Source organism: Oryctolagus cuniculus, chromosome 7 (assembly GCF_964237555.1).
Source record: "Oryctolagus cuniculus chromosome 7, mOryCun1.1, whole genome shotgun sequence".
Taxonomy (NCBI): Eukaryota; Metazoa; Chordata; class Mammalia; order Lagomorpha; family Leporidae; genus Oryctolagus; species Oryctolagus cuniculus.
The window spans coordinates 132749358-132761630 of NC_091438.1; positions in this window are offsets into that span (position 1 = coordinate 132749358).

The window sequence follows — 12273 nt, forward strand, 5'->3', positions numbered from 1 at the left end:
TTTAATTTCACTGTAACTATGAAAATACAAGTAAAACAATGAGAAGTAATTTTGTACCTGCCAAATTGGCAGAAATTTTTTGTTAGTACCATAAATTACAATTTAGGAAAACAGAACTCAATACTGCTGATGGAACCCTTGCTATATCATTTAGGAGAATAATTTATTGTTTTTAATAAAATTAAAGTTGTTTATATTCTGTGACATGGTAATTCCTAATTGATGTCCATTGAGATTTAATATGTACTGGGCACTTTCCAAAGCTCTTTATATATATATATATATATATATATATATATATATATATATTTTTTTTTTTTTTTTTTTTTACTCATTTAGTTACCATCATTTTACGATTTAGGGAACTGAGGCACAGAGAAGTTAAGTTAACTTGCCCAAAGTGATAATTAGTAAGCAGTGGTGCCTGGGATCCAATCCCATGCAGTCTGACTCCAGAATCTGAGCTTCTAATTATTATGTTGCTAAAATGCATTGCAATCCTATATGCAGTCATAAAATGTTGGAAATGACCTAAATATACAACAGTAGGAGATGAATTAACAAAGTATGAAATCTATAGCCAGTAAATGAATGAATTAAAACTGTATAGGGGCCAGCACTGTGGTGCATAGGTTAATCCGCTGCCTGCAAAGCCAGTATCCCATATGGGCACTGGTTCGAGTCCTGGCTGTACCGCTTCTGATCCAGCTCTCTGCTATGGCCTGGGAAAGCAGTGGAAGATGGCCCAAGTCCTTGAGCCCCTGTACCCACATGGGAGACCTGGAAGAAGCTTCTGGCTCCTGGCTTCAGATCAGCTCAGCTACAGCCATCGCAGCTATCTGGGGAGTGAATCAGCAGATGGAAGACCTCTCTCTCTCTCTCTCTCTCTCTCTCCCTCTCTCTTTCCCCCCTCTTTGTAACTCCGCCTTTCAAATAAATAAATAAATTATTAATTTTTTAAAAACTATATATCAATGTAATAAACATAAAGACATAAAGCATGGGGTGAGCATTGTGTTTGGATTAAGCCACCACTTGGCATGTCAGTATTTAGAGTGCCTCGCTGGAGTCCTGGCTGCTCCACTTCCAATCCAGCTTTCTGCTAAAGGCAGCAAGGATGGCTCAAATGCTTGGGTCTCTGCCACCCATGTGGAAGACCTGGATGGAGTTCTGGGCCCCTGGCTTTGAACTGGTACAGCCCTGGACGTTGTACTATTTGGGAAATGAACCAGCTTATGGGACATAGCTCTCTGTGTCACTCTGCCTTTCAGGTAGATGAAAATAAACATCCAAAAAAAGTGAATGAAAGGATGCATAGCAGTGTTATACAATGTGTGAATAATTGATATTAACCCTTTAGGTTCTGTTATCCTATATTATAGGACACATCACCTATACTTAAATGAGCAGTAAATATACCATGTATGGTAATTTTGCAATACATGTCATTGAAATATTGTGACTTAATGGTTTTTTCAAAGATTTATTTATTTATTTGAAAGGCCAAGTTACAGAGAAGCAGAGGCAGAGAGAGAGAGAGAAAGAGACAGAGAGAGGTCTTCAATCCGCTGATTTATTCCCCAGGTGGCCGCAACAGCTGGAGCTGAGCTGATCCAAAGCCAGGAACCAGGAGCTTCATCTGGGTCTCCCACATGGATGCAGGGGCCCAAGCACAGTGCTTTCCCAGGCCATTAGCAGAAAGTGGGATTAAAAGAGGAACCCATAATGTTGGTGCCACAGGCGGAGGCTTAATCTACTATGCCACAGTGCCAGCCCCTCTTCTTTTGTTTAACAAATACTGAGTGCCCATGAGATTTTAGGAACTACTGTACCAGACTTTAGGGATATAGCAGTGAATAAAGCAAATCACCCTACCTTCAAAGAACTTACATTCTGGTGTGGAGAGATACACAAAATGATGAAAATGTAAAACAAAATTATGCATATCTATATATATAAAGTATTTATTTATTTGAAAGGCAAAGTGATAGAGAGATCTTCCACCTGCAGTTCACTCCCCAAATGCCCACAATAGCCAGGCCTAGGCCAGGATGAAGCCAGGAACCAGGAACTCCATCTGGGTCTCCAACAGGGGTGGCAAGAACCCAAGGACTTGGGCCATCATCCATTACCAACAGATGCATTAGCAAGAAGATGACTTGGAACATAGAAAATCCATTACTCAAACCAGGCATTCTAATAATAAATAAATAATAAGTGCCGGCGCCGTGGCTCAATAGGCTAATCCTCCGCCTTGCGGCGCCGGCACACCGGGTTCTAGTCCCGGTTGGGGCGCCGGATTCTGTCCCGGTAGCCCCTCTTCCAGGCCAGCTCTCTGCTGTGGCCCGGGAGTGCAGTGGAGGATGGCCCAAGTCCTTGGGCCCTGCACCCGCATGGGAGACCAGGAGAAGCACCTAGCTCCTGGCTTTGGATCAGGGCGATGCGCCCACCGCGGCGGCCATTGGAGGGTGAACCAACAGCAAAAGGAAGACCTTTCTCTCTGTCTCTCTCTCTCTCTCACTGTCCACTCTGCCTGTCAAAAAGTAAAAAAAATAAAATAAAAATAAATAAATAATAAATGCAGGAGGTCCAATTGGTAGCTTAACTGACTGGACTACATCACACATCTCCCAAATTATATTTTTTAATTGAAAGAGGAGCAAGAGAATAGAGAAGTCTCTTTCATAAAAGGTCATCATTGAACACCTCTCTGAGTTGATACTTGAACCTGAATTAAATTAAACAAACAAAAAAAAAAAAAAAAAAAAAAGGATTTCCCCAGGCAGGGGGAAGAGTAAATGCAAAAGTCACAAGACTTGTTCACCGTGTTTAAGAATGACCAGGCCAATGTGTCTGGTAAGACAGAGTGGTGAGAAGTGAATTGAGAGAGCATGTTTATAGATGCGTAAAACTGGTACAGGACAATGGGGAAATGGGGAAAGAGTAGAATGTGGGAGGGGTCGAAGTACTGCAGGAGAAAAGTCCTTGAGAAGGCAGGAGGTGAGGACACCCAGACTGTAAGAAGAGGTTTCGTCTGGAATAGAAACCAGAGGACGGGGCCAGCGCTATGGCGCAGAGAGTTAGCCCTGGCCTGAAGCACCAGCATACCATATGGGCACCTGTTCTAGTCCCAGCTGCTCCTCTTCTGATCCAGCTTTCTGCTATGGCCTGGGAAAGCAGTAGAAGATGGCCCAAGTCCTTGGGCCCCTGCACCCATGTGGGAGACCCAGAAGAAGCTCCTGGCTTCAGTTTGGCACAGCTCCGGCCATTGCGGCCATCTGGGGAGTGAACCAGCAGATGGAAGACCTCTCTCTGTACCTCTCTCTGTGACTCTGTCTTTCAAATAGATAAAATAAATCTTAAAAAAAAAAAAAAGAAAAAAAAGAAAAAGAAACCAGAGGTGTGTTTTCATTTCAACAGGAGGGAAGCTAGAGAGTGTGAGGACAGAGTGCAGCCAGGTGTGTAGATTTAGTTAGGGGGTGGGGGTTGGAGAATCACTGCTTGAAAGCTTATTTTTTCTTGGTGAAGCATGAGATAAAGTCATCAGCTGAGATGGAGAGGAGTGAGGCAATGGTTGACTTTTGAGGGGACAGAAAAGTTTTTTAAGACTTGTGTCAGAGTGAGCAGAAAGATCACAGGGCCAGAGGGAGTGTCACTTGTTCATTTGTTCAACAACTATTCATTGATCGTCTATCATGTCTCAGGTACTGTCCAAGGGCCAGAAAATACATTATGAAAAAAACAAGCCCTGGGTTTTGTCTTCTTTTCTTTCCCTAGGAGTTACAATACAATTCATTTAATTGCAACTTTCTTTTTTTTTTTTTTTTTTTTGAAGATTTTATTTATTTACTTTAAAGGCAGAGTTACACAGGAAGAGAGTACTCTTCCATCTGTTTGTTCACTCCCCAAAAGGCCACAACAGCCAGGGCTGGGCTAGGCTGAAATCAGGACCCAGGAACTTCTTCCAGGTCTCCCACAGGGGTGACAGGGGCCCAGCTCTTTGGGTCATCTTTCGCTGCTTTCCCAGGCATATTAGCAGGGAGCTAGATCAGAAATGGAGCAGCTGGGACTCAAACTGGTGCCCATATGGGATGCTGGTGCTGCAGGCAGTAGCTTAACCTGCTGTATTCCAGCGCTGGATGCTGATTGCAACTTTCTTGAGTCATAGTCCAGTGCTATGGCTCCTCCCAGTCCCCTCTGATTGAACCTTGGTATTTCTGAATGCACCATAAGTAAGACATTTACAAGTGGTGACTCATGGTAGTTAATGTTTGGAGAGTCATCTATTCAGATCCAAAAAAATATTGCAGACACATACTATGACCATGGTAATATTTTTTCCAGTATGGGTTAAAATCTCAAGGGTCCTTTCAGGTTAAGGATCCCAGCTCCAACTGCTTATTAGTTGTGTGTCTTTAGCTCATTTGATTTCTTCAAGTTGTGCGTTCCTCCTCTTAAGATGGACCTTGTAATAGCATTTATCTTATAGGAATGTTATGAGGTCTAGCAGAATGTACCCAAAGTGCCCAGAACAGAGCCAGACAGGATAATTAAGTTGTAAGTACTCAAAAACTGGCATTACTTCTATAAGGTTCCATTTCAGAGGATTAATGTCCCTCACTGTAGACGTTCGGCACATCCTGACTGGAAACCAGTACTTTGACAACATTGTCCTATGGATGACAGAATGATCAGAGGACAGACCCATATTGTGGATCACTAAAGGAGCTGATTAGGCTCCAATTTCTGATTTGCAAGTTTAAGAACTCGATTCTCTCATTTCACCTAGGTGGTGATTAAGTCACAAGAGCCCAATTTACTAATTTACCCTAAGAAATATAATAGCATCCCCACGTAACAGAGAGCTTGTGAAACAAAATTAGCACCAGAAGTTTGCTGAGGGAGGGTAGAATTGGCGTAAAGGGAGTTAGAAGATCAATCACCATCGTTTCAACACTCAGTTTTCTCTTACAGTTATTTTCTATTCTTTCTCTTTCTCTTCTTCAAAATATAATAACATTGAATTCCAAGTTCTATCAATGTGTCCTCAGCAAATTTTCTTCCCTACCCACTCTTCCCCGTTTCTACTTGCCCATGTCTGGAGAACTCACAAATCACACAGCGTGGTGGCTCCTAAAGGTACGAGTAGAACCAAGGGGTGGGAGCAGCTGCCAGGGGAGGGAGGTGATGTGCTCCACAAACTCACCTGCAGTTCTCATCCCCCTGGGACTTCGTCCTCAGACTTGTTGACATCACCTCGCCAGGGTCCCCAGAGTATTCTGTTTCTTCCTCAGGAGCTTAGTGTTCCTCTTTGGGAGACTTTGTCACTGGGTTTGGATCAAGTAGAGGGGGACCCAAAGGCAGTTGTAAGTACTCAGAAGAGTACTTACAAAAAAAAAGAGTACCCAAAGAAGGTGGAAACTCAAAAATCCCACAGGACACTCTCAGCCTTTCCCCTCCTGCCAGAGGTGCCCCCTGGGAGATTTTGTATTTGCTGGTGTGAAGAGAGGAGTCTGGGATTCAACAGCCTTAGATGAAGCCTGCTTTATTCTTGCTTGGATTATCCCAACAGCTTCCTGACAGGTATCCCTGCTTCTAGTTGATGCCCTCACTCCCTGAGATTTATCTTTCTAAATTTAACTCCATTGTTTAAGGTTATTCAACCCCGTCTTGCTTCAAATAGAATCAAAATCTTCAGACTGCCTTTTTTAAATGTAGCTTTTTTTTCTTTTAAGATTTTATCTATTTATTTGAGAGGTAGAGTTACTGACAGAGAGAGAGAGAGAGGGAGAGGGAGAGGGAGAAGGAGAGAGAGAGAGAGATCCTCCATCCGCTGGTTCACTCCCCAGATGGCTGCAACTCAGCCTTCTCTCATAGTTATTTTCTATTCTTTTTTCATCTTCAAAATATAATCAGGTTGAATTCTAAGTTCTATCAATGTTTCCCCAGCAAATTTTCTTCCCTATCCATTCTTACCCGTTTCTACTTGCCCATGTCTCAAGAACTCACGAATCACACAGCATGGTGGCCCCTAAAGGTATGAGTAGAACCGAGAGGTGGGAGCAGCTTCCAGGGGAGGGAGGTGATGTGCTCCAGAAACTCACCGGGAGTTTGGCACCTAGCTATGCCAATCTGAAGCCAGGAGCCAGGAGCTTCTTCTGGGTCTCCCACATGGGTGCAGGGGCCCAAGCACTTGGGCTGTCTTCTACTGTTTTCCCCAGCCATAACAGAGAGCTGGATTGGAAGAAGAGCAGTCAGGACACAAACTGGCACCTATATGGGAGGCTGTTGCTGTAGGCAGAGGCCTCCTATGTAGGCCTACTATACCACAGTGCCGGCTCCCAGACTGTCTTTAAATACAACCACCCAGCCTTATCACTTGCTATCCCAAAGAGCACCAGGGTTCCTTCTAGCTCCCCAAACATGTTGCTACCCCACTCTGCAGCATCCACACTTTTCCTACCTTAGTGTCTGCTCGATTTATTATCTCTTGCTTGAACTCCCTCCTATTTGTACTAAATGTAGTTAAGGAATAGTATCGTCTGGTCAGGCAGAGTGGTCCTGGGTACAGTGGCCTTTCTTTAGCCCCTCAAACCCTGACATTTTTTTCTCACTTCATAGTCTCCATACTTGCTCTTCCCTGCCTGGAACATTCTTCACTTATCCAGTTTCTTCCCAACACTTAGGGTCCTTTCTCAATTTTCTCTCTTCTAACATCATGTTCTTTAAATATAATTACATTGTTTTTTTAAAAGATTTATTGATCTACGTGAAATTCAGGGTTACCAAGAGAGAGGAAGAGAGAGAGAGCACTTCCTTGTGCTGGTTCACTCCCCAAATGGCCACAATGGCCATGGCTGGCCAGGCCGAAGTCAGGAGCCACAAGTATCATCTGAGTTTCTCCCACTTGGGTGGCAGAGGCCCAAGCACTTGGGCCATCTTCTGCTGCTTTTCCCAGACCATCATCATGGAGCTGGATCAGAAGCTGTAAACCTGCAGAAAGTGTTCGTGTCTATTTGTTCTCCTGTCTACTTCAGTTCCTAGTGCAGTGCCAGGACATATTAAGCATGAATATTTGCTAAATGCAAGAGTGATAGCATGGGCTATAACACATAGAACTCATGATCTATTGACCATAAAGTCCTCTATTTTCTTCTTTCTTTTAAGATCCACCCATTTATTTGAAAGGCAGGATTACAGAGAAGCAGAGGCAGAGAGAAAGAGAGGTCTTCTATCTGCTGGTTCACTTCCCAGATGGCCACAATGGCCAGAGCTGCACCGATCCGAAGCCGGCAGCCAGGAGCTTCTTCTGGGCCTCCTACACAGGTATAGGGGCCCAAGGACTTGGGCCATCTTCTACTGCTTTCTCAGGCTATGGCAGAGAGCTGGATCAGAAGTGGAGCAGCTGGAACTGGAACTGGCACCCACATGGGATGCCAGTGCTGCAGGCAGCAGCTTTACCTGCTATGCCACAGCACTGGCCCTCTCCCCTCTGTTCTTAATCACTTCTCTGCTTTTACTTAGTCCTAGTTATCCCCCAAAGAACATTGCTTCTCCCAAGTGGTTTCTCTTTTTATTTCAGAGATTAATGCCTGGCACACGATAGATACCTGCATATATTTATTTAATGATGATTTACTGTCCTTTTCTTTTTTAGTCTAGTAAGAGGTGAAGATAGCCCCACAGAATGAAAAAAAAGTCATTGTTCTACAGTCAAAGATTAAATCCTAGCCATGCTGTTAACTGGTTGGTGATCTTGACCAAATTTTTTAACTCCTCTGAGCTTCAGTTTTCATCCTTATGTGTAATAGACTACTTAACGCTGACAAAAGTACATTGTAGGGTTGGCCCAAGGTGTTGATCCACACTGCCCCCTAGAGGTTGTCTTTTACTGGGATAACACACTGAAGCCCAGACCTGTAAACTACTCAAGCCTGTTGGTGAAGGAAGAGGCCTCCAGATCAACCAGGTGGGAGTTGGCCCCAGTATAGCAATGGGTCGCAGAGGAGAAGTTCAATGGAGAAAGTTCATTGGTCCAAGACAGGGCAGCAAAGACATAAACAAGGTTAGCATTCCCTTAGTAGCAGAGTCACAGTGGGAGTTCCCATTATTTCTGAAAATAGGGGAGGGGACCTGATGGAAAATTTGCCTTTGCTGCTACTTAAAGATAGAGCTTGGAAATTTAGAATATTGCTAAATGTGTGATACATTTGCATTAACCATAGGTGAGCTGCACTGTAAGTCTGAGTAATATGAGACATGGAGATAATAAGTATTTGACTTACAGGGTTGTCGTAAGGGTCAAATGAGGAAACAGATTTATGGGAAGTGCTACTCTTTTGCCTGCTACTTAATTAAACCTTCTCAATAAATGGAAACTGATATTATCATTTTTTAAAAAAAAGATTTATTTATTAGAAAAACAGAGTTATGAGAGAGAGGGAGAGACAGATCTTCCATGCACTGGTTCACTCCCCAAATGGCCACAATAGCTAGAGCCAGGCTGAAGTAAAGCCAGGAGCCAGGAGCTTCTTCTGGGTCTCCCACGTGGGTGCAGGGGCCCAAGCACTGGGGCCATCTTCCACTGCGTTCCCAGGCATTTTAGCAGGGAGCTGGATCAGAAGTGGAGCAACCCAAGGCATGAACTGGCACCCATATGGGATGCCAGCAACACAGGTGGCGACTTTACTGGCTATGCCACAGTGCTGGCCCAGCTATTATCATGTTTGAAAATAAGGCAACCTCTTCATTTTGCCTTTTTATGTCAAGTGATAAATTTATTCTCTAATAAGAGTCAGAAAAGACTGGATTAGAACAAGGATATGACTCTTTTTTGTAGACAGTTCTTTGCTTTTACTCAACATTTTATAAGCTCTACTTTCCTTGCTTCTGCCCATTAGAGCAGGTTCAGCAAACCTCTGGTTTGTCTCCCTTCAGGTTATTACATCAGATGAGAGACCTTATCTGCATTGGATTTCCTGTTCCTCAGGTCTTTTCAGAGTGAGGAAATTTAATGGTTTTTAGTAGAATTCCTTTATCTTATTCACGGAGGACAAAATTTAACAAACACTACACAATCCCAACATCTTTTATGGTCGAGTATCCCTCAGCAGTATGAAATGACATAAGATGATCTATTCATATGCTCAAGTAACACAATTGAAATCAAATCATTCAATATAACTCTTCTCATTTTAAGACAACTATTGAATACTGTATATTTTAGAAATATATATGCACAGATTCTTGCTCATAGATCTTCAAGATTCAAAAACAACAAAAACTACTTCAAAGAGTTGCCTGAGGATCAAATGCATTAAATATGCAAGATGTTGAGAACAGTGCTGTGTGAATGTAAGCCATTGTTATTCTCTTACCAGGTGTTGTGAAGATTAAAGTAAATGAGATGTCCCTGAAAAAACACTTGGCACAGGGTCTCACACATAGAAAGTGTTAACTAAATAAATGCTGGCTTTCATTCTAAACAGATATTTCTGAGATTTCCCGTGAGGTCCACGCTTTTCTTGGTTCATCCTACCTTTCTTCACAACACGGGTATATGGGGAACTTGTTATTATATACCCACAGCGTGGGTTTGTGGGGCACTTGTTGTTAAAATGAAATTGTGATTTTTGGCCAGCGCTGCGGCTCACTAGGCTAATCCTCCGCCTGCGGTGCCAGCACCCCGGATTCTAGTCCCGGTTGGGGCTCTGGATTCTGTCCCGGTTGCTCCTCTTCCAGTCCAGCTCTCTGCTGTGGCCCAGGAAGGCAGTGGAGGATGGCCCAAGTGCTTGGGCCCTGCACCCCATGGGAGACCAGGAGAAAGCACCTGGCTCCTGGCTTCGGATCGGCGCAGCGCGCTGGCCATAGCTGCCATTTGAGGGTGAACCAACAGAAAAAAGGAAAACCTTTCTCTCTGTCTCTCTCTCTCACTGTCTAACTCTGCCTGTCAAAAAAAAAAATTGTGATTTTTTTCACAGTTATTCTTCCACCAAACAACTCATTTTTCAAAAAATATTTATTTATTTGAAAGGCAGAGTTACAGAGGGATCTTCCATCTGCTGGTTCACTTCCCAGATGGCCACAACGACCTTGGGCAGGCCAAAGCCAGAAACCTGGCACTACATCCAGGTCTTCCACATGGGTGGAGGGGCCCAAGTATTTGGACCATCTTCTAAATAACTCATTTTGGAATCCTTCTAGCTGTTTTGTCCAGTATGGTTACCTGTGGCCACATTTGGCTATTGAGCCCTTGAACTACAGCTAGTACAAATTCAGACGATCTATATAAATATAAAATACACAACAGATTTCAAACTCCTTATGAAAAAAAGAATGAAAATTTTCATTAATAATTATTATATTCATCCTTTGAAATTTTAATATTTTGAATGTATTGTATTAAATATATAATTAAAATTAATTTTTACCTGTTTCTTTCATATATGTGGCTCACATTTCATTTCTGTTGGACACTGCTGCCTTATTTGGTAACAATTGGTGATTATTTACTCAAGTATTGCCCATGGTTTTAATGCAGACTTCCCATAATTCAGCTGAATTAATAAATGATGTTTTTAAATATTTATAAGCATATGTTGATAACATATGTCTACTTTGCAACTATATATATATATATATTATTTTTTTGACAGGCAGAGTTAGACCGTGAGAGAGAGAGACAGAGAGAAAGGTATTCCTTCCATTGGTTCACCCCCCCCACAATGGCCTCTATGGCCGGCGCGCTTCGCCAATCCGAAGCCAGGAGCCAGGTGCTTCCTCCTGGTCTCCCATGCAGGTGCAGGGCCCAAGCACTTGGGCCATCCTCCACTGCCTTCCTGGGCCACAGCAGAGAGCTGGCCTGGAAGAGGGGCAACCAGGACAGAACTGGCACCCCGACCGGGACTAGAACCCGGGGTGCTGGCACCGCAGGCGGAGGATTAGCCTAGTGAGCTGCGGCGCCGGCCTGCAACTATATTTTAGCCATACTTTATGATACCATCTCTTCTTAAAATTTTATTCTGATGGGACTGGCACTGTGGAATAGTAAGTTAAGCTTCTGCCTGCATTGCCAGATTCCAACATGGATGCTGGTTTGAGTCCCAGCTACTCCACTTCCAATCCACCTCCCTGCTAATGCACCTGGGAAAGCAGTGGAAGATGGCCCAAGTGCTTGGGCTTTTGTACCCATGTGGGAGATCCAGAAGAAGTTCCTGGTTCTTGGCTTTGCATCAGCCCACCTCCAGCTGTTGCGGCCATTTCAGGAGTGAATCAGCAGATGGAAGATCTCTCTCTCTCTCTCTCTCTCCCTCTCTCTGTTGTAATTCTGCCTCTCAAATAAATAAGTAAATGTTTAAAAAATAACTGTTGTAAAACAAAATTTTATTTTGGTTTCTAGACATCTTTATAGATTCAACTTCTCCTAGTTGATGATGTCACTGATTTCAGTATTCACTGTGTCCTGGGTTGTCTGTGTCTTGGGTGCTTCTCCAACACTGAAACCCTCTTTGGTGACAAAATGCAGCAGAAGTTTTTCTGCCTGGACATTCAGTACTGGCTGCCTTCCAAAAAAACCTAGTTCATTTCAGTGAAGGATAATGTGAAGATTTAAGCATCAAGGCTGTATTTGTATCATTCTCAGTGACTGCTGAATGTCAGCCTGGCTAACAGCAAAGCAAACATTAACACTTTCACTGGCTGAGTAGAAGCTTTTCAGAATCTTGAGTTCAATTTAGTCCTAATCACATTATTTTGTATCTTAATCTTATACAAGTAGTCATTCTAAATGAAACCCCTAATAATTTAACATTGTGATCTGCGATTCAACTTTCCTGATTCCTCTTACGATGCCAATCTTTTTAATGTGGTACTTATGTTGTTAAGCATACCGTCTCTGAGTTTTCATTTATTTTATTTGAATTTTCAGACTTTTAAATCTTTAATATATGATATGTTCATACCATATGCTTTCTTAATATCTGATGAGAAAGAGATAAGAAGCCTCTGACATCTGGAGCTATCTCTTTCCAAAATTTATTTTCTTTATTTGAAAGACAGAGATATCTTCCATCTGCTGGTTCATTCTTCAAATGCTTGCAACAGCCAAGACTGGGCCAGGCTGAAGCCAGGATCCTGGAACTCCCTCCAGGTCTCCCACATGAGTGGCAGGGGCCCAAGTATTTGAGCTGTCACCTGCTACCTTCTCAGGCATACATTAGCAGAGAGCTGGAATCAAAAGCAGAGAAGCTGGGACTTGAGCCAGGAACTACAATA